The following is a 14,667-nucleotide window of genomic DNA, read 5'->3' as shown; positions in this document are numbered from 1 at the left end:
ATATGTTGCTGGTGGGGACGCAAAATGGCACTGCCACTTGGAAAACTATTTTGGCAATTTCTTTATGCTCAACGTAGTTGCCGTGTGATCCAGAAATCACACTTCTGAGAATTTATTCCATAAAAATGGAAACATGTCCACATACAAAAATGTGTACGCAAATATTCATGGTACCGTTATTTGTAATAAAGACTACAGATTTGGAAGTTACCCAGATGTAATTACAATGCATGAATAGCAAAAAAAAAAAAAAGAAAAGAAAAATTATGGTATAGTCACACCATGGAATATGACTCAGCAATGGAAAAAAAAGCACAGTTTATAAACATAAGTTGGTTGGAACTCAAGGGAATTTTGGTGAGTGAATGAAAGCCAATCACAAAAGGCTACATGCTATATGACTGCATTTATGCAACATTTTTGAGATGATTACGGCCATACGGAGATGGGAATATAGAACTCACTGAGTGGTTTCCAGGGACAAGGGCCAAGGCTGGGGGTGGCGACCCTCAAGGGTAGTTCCAAGGATCTCTGTGGTGATGGAGCTGTTCTCTGTCTTGATTCTTGCGGAGGTTGCACAGATTTACACATGTGACTAAATCTCACAGAACTTTGCACACACACACACCCAAGTGCACGCAAAATTGGAGAAATCTGAATAAGGGTACAATAACGTTATACCCATGTTAATTTCCTGCTTTTGTTTTGCACTGCAGTTCACGTTGCTATCACCGCTACCTTGGGAGGAATGTGCGTAGGGTACACAGGACCTCTCTGTACTCTTTTTGCCACTTCCTCTGAATCTGGAATTATTTCCAAACAAAAGTTAAAGAAATACAGATAAACAGAATATAAAAATATTATCTTACTCTCCAACACTCAGCTCTGAACATGATCTATTTTTATTTATCATTTTCTTGTTAGGTGTAAATACGAGTCTGTTTGCAAAAAGGACCTATAATGTTCACACTTCTTTTGTACCATTTTTTAATTTAACAATATGTCATGCATAGATTTCCATGCTTACGTTTTTTTTTCTATAACATCCTTAAATGTATTTTGTTTAGTGAATCAAAACAACCCAGCTTTTTACAAACTCCTTTAGGTAGCAAAACACTTCTTTCTTAAATCCTGGTGTTACAGGGAGATCAATGTGGAGCTGATTTTCTCAGAGCAGAGAGCTTGAGGCATAATGAGGATTTTTACAGAAGTTTTTTTGAAGTATAGCTGATTTAGAATGTTTGCTAATTTCTACTGTAGAGCAAAGTGACTCAGTTATAGGGACATATATATTCTTGGTCATATTTTCCATTCTGGCTTATCACAGGCTACTGAATGTAGCTCCCGGGGCTATACAGTAGGGCCTTGTTGTTTATCCATTCTATGTATACTTGTTGGCATTTGCTAATCCCAAACTTTGTCTGCCATCCCCGGTTGGTCCCTGACACATCTCTAGCAGACCTTAGTGCTATGGAAAGGCAGGCGAAAATCACATCATTTCAAAACACAAAGACAAAAATGCTGTATCAAATATAATTGATGCTAAATTTTTAATTGTACGCACCCCCTCCCTACCCTTTACCAGCTGTGATAATCATCCTGGCCTCATATTTCAACTTTATAAGGAAAAAAGAAATATAAATGTTTGAGATGTGGTTGCCAAGTTGACTTTTCTCCTTGTCTTCCAGAAGTTTCCATTTTAAATTCCTGATCTCCTAAGCTGTGTCCATCTTGACAGCTGAGTTTCATACAGTGTATCTTCATCTGTAGGAATTAGTTATTGGCATAACATACTTCGCAATGATGAATTTTTCCTACTCAAATTGAAGACACATCAGACTTCCAAAATCTCCCAGGCAGTAATTAACCTAAGCATGCCCTGTGTGGTTTCTGCTAGTCTAGATCATTTGTAAATACGGCACAATTTCTTTAAAAGTTTTAGCATTTAATAAAATAGGCAAGGAATATAGGTCCAGCTACATAAAATCCTTCTTTCCAAAGCGCGTACTAGAAGAACATGTTTAGACCACCGCGTTCTAAGACAATGCACCATATCAAGTAGCCCATAATACTGCTATAACTGAATGAAAAGGCAGTGTTCTCTTGGTGAGACACGGCTTTGGCAATTCATTCTATCTGCAGGAGTCTCAGGTGCCAAATTTGCTGTTAATCGGGTTTTCTGACTCGGTTGACAGTCCTGGTGGAGTGTCACACTTCTATTTCCTTGTGCTATTTAATGTCACAATTCAACTTTAGGGACAGTGGGATTACCTCTACCTGATGCACCATGTAAAAAGACAACCAGATTTTTGATGCCCAGGCCCCCCAGTTTTCTGGGGAAAACACTTATTGATACAAATGGTAAAAATCGCTCCCAGAAGATTCTCACGATCAGACAAACTTTAGTCTCACCACTGCAAGGCTCACCCTTCCTGCACAACCTTTTCAGAACCCGCAAACATCCACCTCATGCCATTTACCGTGCAAATCTCAATTACCTTGCTGCCTGGACTAAAACGCAGTACCCTGGGAGTTGGAGAGCAGGGGGGGTGTTCCGGAATTCCAAGATTGATGTAAAGGCATTTCAACCTCATTAATGTTTCTTGTGAATTTCCATTAATCATGTTCCATTTCAAGGACTATTACAAAAGCTTTCTGAGACGCAGCCCAATTAATGGATGAACAAAACCGAAGCTTGAGCTCTTGATCAATGAAAGCAGGTGATGTAGGACAAGGGACTGAATAAAGACGTGAGGGCCACGTGCTGGGCTCTGCTGGACTTCCCATGGACCTCGTTGCTTCTCACAGGGAAAGGATGTATTTTCTGTGACACTGCATGGAAGTCATTGCACCCTTCTGTATGGAGTCAGTTTATGTTGTCTTTGAAGTTTATCTCTTTTCTTTTTTTCGCTTGAGTCATGTGGCTTGTGGGATCTTGGGTCCAGGGATTGAACCCAGGCCCTCAACAGTGAAAGTGCTGAGTCTTAACCACTGGACACCCAGGGAATTCCCACTTATGTCTTTCTTAATTCGGTATGACCTTCTTTCCCCATAAGACAGGCAGATAATGGACCGATTTTTCACTTGTGAGAATACTTCGTGTAGAGTTTGATATGTAAGCAAGACTCATTGATAAAGAGAAAGAGGATCTGTGTGTTCTCAGTGACATCAAGAAATGAATGTCAGTGATGTGCTGGGTAATTTGGATTTGGCTGAGATGCTCTGGGGCTTCCCTGGTGGCTCAGTTGGTAAAGAATCTGCCTGCTATTACAGAAGATGCGGGTTCGACCCCTGGGTCAGGAAGGTCCTCTGGAGAAGCAAATGGCAACCCACTCTAGTATTCATGCCTAGGAAATCCCAAGAACAGAGGAGCCTGGCAGGGTCATGTGTCCATGAGGTCACAAAAGAGTCAGGACACGACTTAATGACTAAACAACAACAAGACACCCTGACCCCTCTGCTGAGGTTTGCATCCTGGGTCGAGGCTGTATCACATGAACTTGATTCCCATACTTGTCTCCTTTTTCCGAGCTGCCCATGATCTACAATAGACGGCTATCAATTTACAACCAGCACATCATGTATTCTGAGCGGTTCACAGGGACTGCAACACAAACCATATACTTATTAGTGACATAAATCAAGGCTTTGTGCGCCTGAATCAAGATGCAGCCATGATCTAGACCTGCAAAAGCAGAGCTGGGCAGCAGAGCCAGCTTCCCCATGGTAAACACTAATAACGCCCTCCCCCGAACCCTGGCTATACAACTTGGATTCTGTTTCCATGGGAAGAAAGAGCAAATAGGAAAGTCGGCCCAGGGCTTAAATCAGTTATGGCCTCAGAGGACCCCAGATGCGGGAACTTTCTTAACTATGATGCATCTTCACGATGGAGAATGAAGCCTGGAAAATAAGAGTTGTAACCTGCATAAAAGATAACAAAGGGGCCTTCTGCACAAATAAAAAACCTTCTGCCTGCCAGATCTTTTCTGATGATACAGCTAACAAGGATTTTTCTCTGAGAGAGACAGAAACGGCCCAGGCCAGAAACTTTGGCTTGACAATGGCTGTCTCCCAGGCAGCAAATGGAATAATTCAAGATTAGATGACTTTGGGGGCTTCCCAGGTGGCTCAGTGGTAAAGAATCTGCCTGCCAATGCAGGAGATGCAGGTTCCATCCCTGGGTCAGGAAGATCCCCTGGAGGAGGAAATGGCAAACCTCTCTGCTATTCTTGCCTGGAGAATCCCATGGACAGAGGAGCCTGGCGGGTTATAGTCCGTGGGGTCACGAAGAGTAAGACATGACTTTTGGATGCCAAATGTTCTCCCAGTGGAGGTGAATAAATGCTCACTAGGCATCTGACAGGCTTGTAGGTTCTGGAAGGTCATGAGGAATTTGTTAAAGGAGGCAAGAACATGAAACTCCCAGTAGACCCTTGGCTGGGGGTGGGTTGCTGCCCAGACCTGGTGAGCCCCAGCCCCTGGGCAGATCCCTGGGAGAATCAGCGAGGGGCAGCATGGCCCAGGGCACCCAGGGGTACTGCCAGCTCCCCTGCGGCCTGGACTGGGGACTCTGAGATGCTCTTCAACTGAGGCAGAGGCAGACTTTTCATCAGGCTCAGAATCTCTATGAAGCCCGCAATCTCTGTGAAGTCTACCCACCCCCTTAGAGGGTTAAGTGATGAACATGAAAAAAAAAAGTATCTTTGAGCGTTGTCTGACAGCTCATGAGTAAATTGCCTTTATTTATGATAGAAAAGCAGGGGACATGTCATTGTGACCGGGACATAACAACTGCAAAGTCAGAAAAATAAGCTGTCAGAATAAAGCCATCCTAGTCCCTAGAATGTAACTTGCAAGCCTGTGCTCCATCAGGGGGCAATGGGTGAGGGGAGGCATGTGGAGTGTTTGAGGTGCACGTGCGCGGGATGTGTGTGTGTGCACAGGTCTTCCTCCTAAAGCACTTTCTTAGGAGCTCCCTTGGAGGCTGTTGAACCTTTCCTGATGTAGTAGTCAAATGCTGAATCCACTTTTTTCCCTCTCTCTTATAACTTTAGGATACCTTGAAAAGTCAGTATTGTTTTGCTTATTGGAAGGAGCATTAAAATGTGTCCTGTTATCACACCTCAAGTTCTCCCAAATTTTTGTTCACAGTGTGGGGTAAACAGTTTAATCAGGATCAGGACAGGGAAGCCTGGTGTGCTGCAGTCCATGGGGTCGACAAGAGTCGGACGCGACTGAGCGACTGAACAACAACCTTCATCTCGTTTATGTGACTGTATTTAGAGATTTACATTTCTTTCTTGTGATTTCCTTTGTATACAATGCCACGCCAACATAAGAAGGAGGTGGGCTGGGCTCTCTCACTTCCCGGGAATTAGATTACAGTCACCCACCCAGTTAAGAGCATCAAGTCAGCATCAGGAAAAAGAACAAGCTCCATGGACAGAGGAGCCTGGCGGGCTACTGTCCTTAGGGTTGCAAAGAGTTGAACACGACTAGGGGGCTAAGCACACACAAAAGGTAATCACCACCATGAAAAGAAGTTGGTGGAGGTCCTTTCATCACCGCATCTGCAGGACAGCTGGCACCTGTGCCTTGGTGCTCCACCTGCCCCCACAGGTCACCTGCTGCTCCCATGGCTAGACTCTCCTCTCGGGCCCCTCTTGTCCACTCCTGGGCATCTCTTGTGTGACTCTTCTGCCTCCTCCTGCTCCTTTGATTTCACACAAACAGGTTTTCTCCCAGTCTTAAAGCTAGCCCCACTCCAGGCCCTGCTCCATCCCCATGCTCTCTTTACAGATGTTGGAAGAGGGACAGTTATTCTGTCTCACCCGCCTCCCACCTTAAATCCAATTCATTTGAGCCTCTGTCCCTACTTCTACACCAAAAAGGTCCTTGCAAAGGTTGCCCGTGGCCCCATATCATTTACTGGGCTTATCAGTAACACCAGCCCAGTTTCTCATTCCATCCACTTGGTTCTGGGGCTACCATGTTCTGCCGGTTCCCTGTCAACTCTCTGCTGGCTTTTTCTCCTTTCATCAGTTCTTTCTGTTAGATTCCTATCACCTTGCTGACCTCTGGCTTAGAGTGCTCTCATCCACGCTCATGGCTTTAAATATTATTGGAGCAACCTTGTTTTTTATTTCCTGCATACGGATGCTCTGACATCTGGGGCCTTGCTGACACTGGAGGGGGTTGTCCCTCCTGGGCTGGCTGAGTCCTGGATGTAGTAAGTAGCTCTCCTGCTTGGGAGTCCACATTTCAAAGGCAAACCAATGAATCTAGAGCCACTGTCCACCTGTCTTGATCATCCCAGGACCAGGGACCAGACATACGGATACATCTTTGTGCCCCAAGCCTATTAACTAACCAGTCCTAAGCTTGCTCACCCTGCTTCATCCATTCTCTCCCATGAAAACAACAATGAGGGCTCTTTCTGTGTGCCTGCCCATCTCACCTTGGTCCTTCTCCCCGTGGTCCTGCTTGCCATGATTCCTGTTTCTACAGAACCATGAGTATAAGCCCTGAGAACAAGATGAGATCTCTTTCAATCCAATTCCATTCTTTGTAAGGTTCAAACCCTTTCCAGTAGTCATGTAGGGATGTGAGAGCTGGAGCAGAAAGAAGGCTGAGTGCTAAAGAATTGATGCTTTCAAATTGTGGTGCTGGAGAAGACTCTTGAGGGTCTTGGACTTGGACTGCAAGGAGATCAAACCAGTCAGTCCTAAAGGAAATCAACTGAAAGGTTGCTGTTGAATCACGCGAAGACACCGGGATTCTTGGCCCCCGGAGGAGAAGAATTCAATCCGGGGCCAGACACGAGGCTTGATCGCTCAGAGCTTTTGTGTAATAAAGTTTTATTAAAGTATAAAGGAGATAGAGAAAGCTTCTGACATAGGCATCAGAAGGGGGCAGAAAGAGTACCCCCTTGCTAGTGTTAACAATGAAGTTATATAATCCAAAGAATATCTGGAGGTTGTAAAGACCTCATCTGACCTACTCCCATAATTTACATTTTAAGATAATATGGTCCTCGGGCAAGATACATCCTTGTAAAGACCAGGTCTACTCCCATAATTAACATTTTAAGATAACAGAAGGTTGAATCCAAAGACTGTCCTTAGGCAGGATACATTATTGTTATATAATCCTAAGGAATGTGGAGAAAGAAAAAAAGTTTGTCCTTTCTTCCTCCTTGAGAATTCCAGACCCCTCTCTCCTTGGGGACCCCTAGATTTCCTATCAACCTGCCTAGGAAATGACTCTCTCACAACCCTGAATATCATTGGAAGGACTGATGCTGAAGCTCCAACACTTTAGCTACCTGATGTGAAGCGGCCGACTCACTGGAAAAGACCCTGATGCTGAGAAAGATGGAGGGCAAGAGGAGAAGGGGGCGACAGAAAATGAGATGGTTGGATGGCATCACCTACTCAATGAATGTGAATTTGAGCAAACTCAGATAGTGGAGAACAGAGGAGACTGGCGTGTTGCAAAGAGTCGGACACGACTTAGTGACTGAATGAGAGCAACAACAATCTTTTCTAAAGATTTCCATAAGTTCCCAAGGAACCAGAGTCTCATGATCACCTCTGACTCCAGCTTCCACGGAAATGGCTGAGTCTATGGATCTTTCTACTACATGGAAGTTGACACCTGACTCATTTTTCACTCTCACAAGTTGTTCTAATTGTAGCTCAATTTACTGAATAATTTGGATTCACCAAAGAGTGAATTAATGTTTCAGAAACATGATGGTTTCACACTGAACACCACAAGTCATCGTTTACCCAACACTGGGATCTTCTAACAGCAGTTCATGTCACAGGGTCTGCAGCATCAAGCTTTTTCCTCCCTGCCACCCCCATCTCTTTCCTCCCACAATGCTACTCTACCCCAACCCTCCAAAATTCTTCTCATTCTTTCCAGGAGCAGAAAAAAATGGATTTTCCATGTTATAAGACCTTCCTTTCTAAGATAGTAGTTGAGGGTTTGTTTCTACTATAAATTACTTTTCATTATGAAAAAGTTCAGACATGAAAAAATTAAAAAACAGGACACTGAACATCCATACATTACTCCATCCAGATCTAATCATTGCTACTATTTCCAGATTTTGCCATTTTTGCTTCATCTATGTTTTCGGCTGGACCATTTGAAAGTCATGGCACTTTTGCCTTGAGCATCGTCTTCAAAAATGAGGACATTCTTGTACATATCACAATGCAATTTCCACCTCTAACCTATTAACAAGATTCCTTAAAAGCATCGAACGCCTAATTCGCTTTCAAATTTCTCCACTTTCCCCCAAACTGTTGCTACTTGAAAGAGCAATTTTATTGACTGATTTATTTGCTCAGTGGAACCCATATTTAAGATGGCACTCTATTGTTAGGAAACATTTTCATTTGCTTGCATGCTTTTCCCAGCGCCTCTCCTTGTTTGAAGTGGAGATAAACACCAGTAGCCAAATGCTTTCTATTATATTACCTGTTGGACTAAACCAGTTCCATTAAGGCGGGTCTCTATTTCACACAACTATTTAATGGCATGAGATGTATGAACTCATTTGTTAAATTGGGGTCTGTGAACAAAAACAAATGGAGGGGAAGAGCAACAGAGACAATGAGTAATGGAAACAGTTTCCAGACCATAGAAGCCGGGGCTTTTGTGGAAAATATATGCAGCCCAGAGCAGAGGCTTTCCAGGGTCCCTGTGTCTGTTACCTAGCAACAAGCCCATTACACCGGGCACACCGGAGTCCAGTTAACAGGGCTCAGGGTGAGCATGTGGGAATGAGGACCACATTTCTCCTTTTCTGCTCTGTTAATAACTCAGGTCTACAGCTTTCTCTGACAGGGGTGAGTGTCTGAAGAGCCTTCCCTGTGTAATGCTTTCCCCGAGCTAAATCGCTAAAGGAAGAAAATGGTTTTAGCTTAATTTACTGTGCACGTGTCGATCCGGATTTGTCCATATATCTGTCTGATAAGAGTTAAATACACCATGTGAAACAGAAAGTCATTGAAACTCAAATTAGTTTTGATCCATGATATAAGGCTTCAAGACCCATCCAAATTCATTCCTCACAGCAAATGAACTCTGGGTCACAGATTTACTGTTATTATTTTTTCCCTTTTAAAATTGCTTTTAAGCAAATGGCTGCATTTTTTCCAGGTTTGCCCTCTTTCTTCTATTAGGGTGTTAATATGAGCTGGCAGGATAGCTTCTCATTCCTCTGATTCTGCCTATAATCTGTTAGGGCAAAAAGGTTTGTTTTGCTAGTGCACTGTTTTAACAATGTGATTATGCCAATGCTCCTTAATAACAAAACCATCCTTTTTAAAAACGCTGAAAGTGCTTTTCTAGCACTGGTTCTCACTTATATTTTAGCTAAGTCGAGCTAAGATATGAATAACCAAAGTCAGAGCAGAAATCTAAACCTCCTGATTTCTGGTCTAGCTTTCCATCGATTCAACTATGTTTTTTCAACTCCGTGTGTGGTTTTCAGTTTTTTAATTGTGGTAAACAAGATAACATTTAACATAACATCTTTAGCTACTTTCTCAATCTTTATTTTTATTTTAGTTTTTTGGGGTTTTTTGTGCAGCGTGTGGGATCTTGGTTCCCCAGCCAGGGACTGAACCCGTGCCTTCTGCATTGGGAGCATGGAGCTTCTGAACCACTGGACCACCAGGGGAGTCCCTTTAGCTATTTTTAAGCTTACAGCTCAGGAGCGTTACCTACATTCACATCGTCGTACAACTAATTTCTAGAACTTTTTCATCTTCCTAAACTGAAATCTCGACTCATTAGATGACAGCTCCCCATTCTTCTTCCCCCTCAGCCCCTGGCTCCCACCATTGTACTCTCTGTCTCTATGAATCTGACTACTCTACGCACCTCCCATAAGTGGAACTATCCAGTATTCATCTTTTCGAGACTGGTACCTTTAACTTAGCATAAGGGTCTTCAAATTCATTCATGTGGTAGCATGTATTAGAATCTCCTTCCTTTTGGGGACTGAATCATATAGCAATGTATGGACAGATGAGTTTTGCTTATCCATTCACTAGTCACCAGACACTTGAGCTGCTTCCACCTTTCCAGTATTGTGCATAATGCTATGAACATAGGTGAACAAATACCTCTTCAACAGTCTGTTTTCAACTCTTTGGGGGTAGATCTTCAGAACTGGAATTGCTGGATCATATGATAACTCTGTTTACATTTTTGAGGAATTTCCATACTGCTTTCCAGAGCGGCTGCACCGTTTTTCATTCTCAATCATGGTACACAAAGGACTGTGCACACATCCTCTTAAACACTTGTTATTTTTTCTATATTTTGATGTCAGCCATTCTAATTGGTATGAGGTGCCAGCTCACGGTGGTTTTGATATGCATTTCTCTAATAATTCAAGATGTTGAGTATAATTTCATATATTTATGCACTATATGTATGTGTTCTTTGCGACTTCCCTAGTGGCTCAGTGGTAAAGAATCCACCTGCCAATTCAGGAGACACGGGTTCAATCCCTGGGTCAGGAAGAACCCCTGCAGGAGGGCATGGCAACCCACTCCAGTATTCTTGCCTGGAACATCTCATGGATTTTAGAGCCTGGTGGGCTTCAGTCCATTGGGTTGCAAAAGAGTTGGACATGACTTAGCAAACTAAACAACTACAATGGTATGTTTTTTTGCAGAAATGTCAAGTTCTTTGCTCATTTCTTGATCAGGTTTTGTTATTATTTTGGGGTGTAGGAGTTCTATATATATGCTAAACTTTAGTCCCTTATCAGATATTAATTGCAACGTTTCCACCAATACCATGAGTCACATTTTTACTCTGTTGCTTGTTTCTTTTGACACAAGTTTTTTAACTTGACATAACTCAGGGCCACCATTCAAACATCACCAGCCAAAGAGCCGCATAACTCTAAGTTCCACTTGATATGTTATTGTGATATATAAATGAGAAGCCATGAGCACCCCACCTAAATCCACTGCCCTCTCCACTTTGGTACACTGGGGTTATGGCCCTCAGCACCCAGATTTCCTTTCCTGAAGGCATTCACTGGAGTCCAGAGTGAAGTCCATTCACCGTGATAAAAGCCAAAGTGCATGGGGCCCATGAGTCCTGGGAGCGGCCCTCAGACAATAACAGCTGGTGGATATCTGGATATGTGACTTCTACCCTGGATCCCGATTTCTATGGCAGGGTGGGGCTCCAGGCACCTGCCCTGGGGACTCCTCTGCTCTTTCTTAGCTACCTTTTCCTCTCTGTTAACTCACTGTCCTAAAGCTGCGTCCTGAACGCCATCCCAAGTAAGTGAATTGCACTTGACTTTTTGTTTGGGGGATTTATCTGGGATGCCCAACCTAAGACAGAGCATGCCTGAGAACTCTCCCCCTAGAGGCGGCAGAGGATGAGATGGTTGGATGGCATCACCGACTCAATGGACTTGAGTTTGAGCAAACTCCAGGAGACAATGACGGACAGGGAAGCCTTGTGTGCTGTGGTCCATGGCGTCACAGGGAGTTGGACAGGCCCTAAAGACAACAACAGAGGCTCAAGAGAGTCCTGGGGCTGCTCCATCAGGCCCTCCTCATCCACACATGCGTCCCAGGCACAGCTGTTCCAAGAGAGATCTTCAGGCAAAACAAAACAAAACAAAAAACCTTCATAACTTCCTTCAAGCAGAAACCAAGAATCTTAGCAGGTGCAGATCTGCCTTTTAGAAACCTTCGTGACTCCTGCTGCTACTTGGCTTCGTAAGTCCATTTACTCATTGTATCCAGATTCATTGTTTGGAGAGTTCAGTCTGTACCCTTCAAGCAGGGCTCAGCAGTCTTGCCTCAGTGCCTCTGGTCTGCAGGTTATAACAGCTCAGGAAGCAAAGCCATTCACCGTATCACTGTTTTGCAATTTTATCACAGGCGAAATCTGTGCTTGAAGCTACTTTCCTGGAGGTGCCAGCAGTCTGGAGGTAACATTTCTCCCCAGTTGCCCCTATATCTTCTGTGATAGGGGAAAATTCAGCTGAGTGTGGGGAGCACCATCCTGATCGCCCCCGCACACATGGATGTATTTTTTTTTAGCCAGAAATGTGTCCATCTAGAGAAGAGTGAAATGCACCAGTTCATCAGGGAGGAAGGCAGCATTTGAAGAGAGAAATGATGGAAAGGTAGAGAGGGAGGCGAAGTTTACAGAGTATAAGAGGGAAATTGACAAGAGGGAGAAGGAGCGAGACAAGCAGCAAGTTGGACCAAAAAAAGAAGCCAAACGAGTGTTCTGTCTGCTCTGCTGCTCTGCAGTTGACCCCTCTGCTTGGAAAACAAACAGGAAACAGGAAAAGAAACACAGACAATCAAACAGCCTCCGACATCCTGATGGAACGCCGTCCAAGACTCCGCACAGGACTGCCCAGATCATCCAGCCGCACTTCAAGTGGTCTGGTGATTGCTGTCTGAGGGCTACGCAGTGATTTTCATGTCTCATCACACGCCACGCAAACTGACAGTGTCAGAATCAGAGTCTGTTTCAGACTCTGGTTTATTAAGGGAGGCTTAGCGGTTCCTTGGGAAATGAGAGGTGGCCCCCAGCAGCATATGGGCGCTATCTCACGATTGCAGAGTTTTCCATGTTTTGCTCCCACCCACCCCCTCCTTATTTTATCTCAAGGCTGGAAAATGACAAAATGAGTTTTATCTTCCTACCTCTTTTGAATACTCTTTAACCGTAAAGTGAATTGCAGCAAAGCAATTTTCTGTTTTCAGATTTGTGGGGCATCCTGCCATCCAGGGAAGTCAATTTCATCAGCTTGATGGGGAAGCATCGTATCCTTTTTAAATGGAATTGTCCCTTCCGAAAACAAAGTTCCAGAGAAGCGGGTTACCAACTGCACCGGCGCTGGTCCAGGATTAAAAATGGGGGTTCCATCTCTGTGTCTGCCACCCCTCCACATTTCTAAGCCACCCAGCACACAGAAACCACTGACAGGCTTCTTATCCCGGTCGCCAGGGCTGGAGAGCCACAGTTAGGGACACAGGCAGTGCACAGTCCCTGCACGCCTAGAAAGGAACTGCCAGCTCAGGGCCTGCAATAAACTTTTCGGTAATCTCCCCCAAATACTAAATGTCCACAAAGAGCAGATGGGAGCCCTGCTTCTGCGAGGTCTTCTTCCAGAGACACATCTACAAGCAGCGGCAGGGAACCAGCCCAATTCCCTTTGGAGGAGGATAGGCTGAGCTGATTTGGCTTCCATTCCAGTCTGAGCTTTTGGCTTTGACTCTGTAGCAGAAGGAGGGACACAGTCTGGGTCGGGGGGAAAAAGGCTGTCTTTATTGCTCTCCTGTAGGCATGGCTACTCTTGCCCCTCGCTGAACCTGTTTCCCATCTGTGAAATGGGGTGATGATGCTTACCTGGGAGGAAGGCCAGAGATGCAATGTATGCGTGCAGGGCTTGGAAATCGAGCACAAAAGGTGTGATGGGCACAGAAAGCATTGTTGCTATCTCTCACGGACTTCTGCCCGAGTTCTGCTGCTCCTCCCTGTACATCTTTGTCCAGGATTTTGTTCAGAAGCTGCTGCTGCTCAGCTAGCAACACTCATACCACCCAGCCCTGGTTTTCCATGTCCTTCAGAGGGTGGCTGGTTGTCCTGACAGCACAGGGGCTGCCCTGTGAGCGGCTCTGATATTTTTACTCATTCATTAAATGAAAACGTCAATGCACACACAGAGATGATGGCTTTCCATAAACACTGGCACATCTTCTGCTGTAGAGGAAAAGCCAAAGGCGACTTTCATCTTCTGTCCCAATGACACGTACTCAGGCTGGTCACGGTATCTCTCCCTGAGGACTCCAAGGCTGCGGGCTGGGAAGGGGAAAGTCTGGGGTTTTGAAGGATGGAGGAAGGTCACTGGTTCTTCTAGACCACGGAACTTAGGGGCTGAGGATGGGGTTGAGGAGTCTCTTTCCTCTCTCCTACACTGCAGCCATAAATACTGATTTGTTGTTATTCACTCGCCAAGTCGTATCTGACTCTTTGTGACCCCATGGGCTGTGGCATGCCAGGCTTGCCTGTCTTTCACTATCTCCTGGAGTTTGCTCAAAGTCCCGTTCATTTAGTCAGAGATGCAGGGAGCTTCCCTGGTGACTCAGATGGTAAAGAATCCACCTGCAATGCAGAAGACCTGGGTTTGATCTCTGGGTCGGGTATATCCCCTGGAGAAGGAAGTAGATATCCACTCCACTATTCTTGCCTGGAGAATCCCACAGACAGAGGAGACTGCCAAGCTACAATCCATGGGGTCTCAAAGAGTCAGACACAACTGAGCAAGTAACACTTTCACAAATATTAAGAGCTCCTTTTTATTATTATTTCTGCTGTATCTTGACTCGGTTTATGGATGACGTTAATGCTGCACTTGAATGTAAAGGGAACTGTAGGCCTTGTTAAGATTCTGACCACCTGGGGAGATTTGCTTAGGCTTTTTCTTTTCCCTGCAATAAACACACCTCGGGGGAATGGCAAGGGGCTTATTTTTCCCTTGGATGCACTAGTGAATTTTGGAAGGAGTGAGTCGTAAGCAGCAAAGCAAGCATCCCCTCCCACACTGAACGTGCGTTCAGGCTGGAGGAGGAAGGTTCTTACTCCTGTCTG

Source organism: Bos grunniens, chromosome 24, assembly GCF_055505025.1.
Source record: "Bos grunniens cultivar Pamir isolate PY7600 chromosome 24, Bosgru_T2T1.0, whole genome shotgun sequence".
NCBI lineage: Eukaryota > Metazoa > Chordata > Mammalia > Artiodactyla > Bovidae > Bos > Bos grunniens.
Note: the sequence above shows the minus strand (reverse complement) of the source record.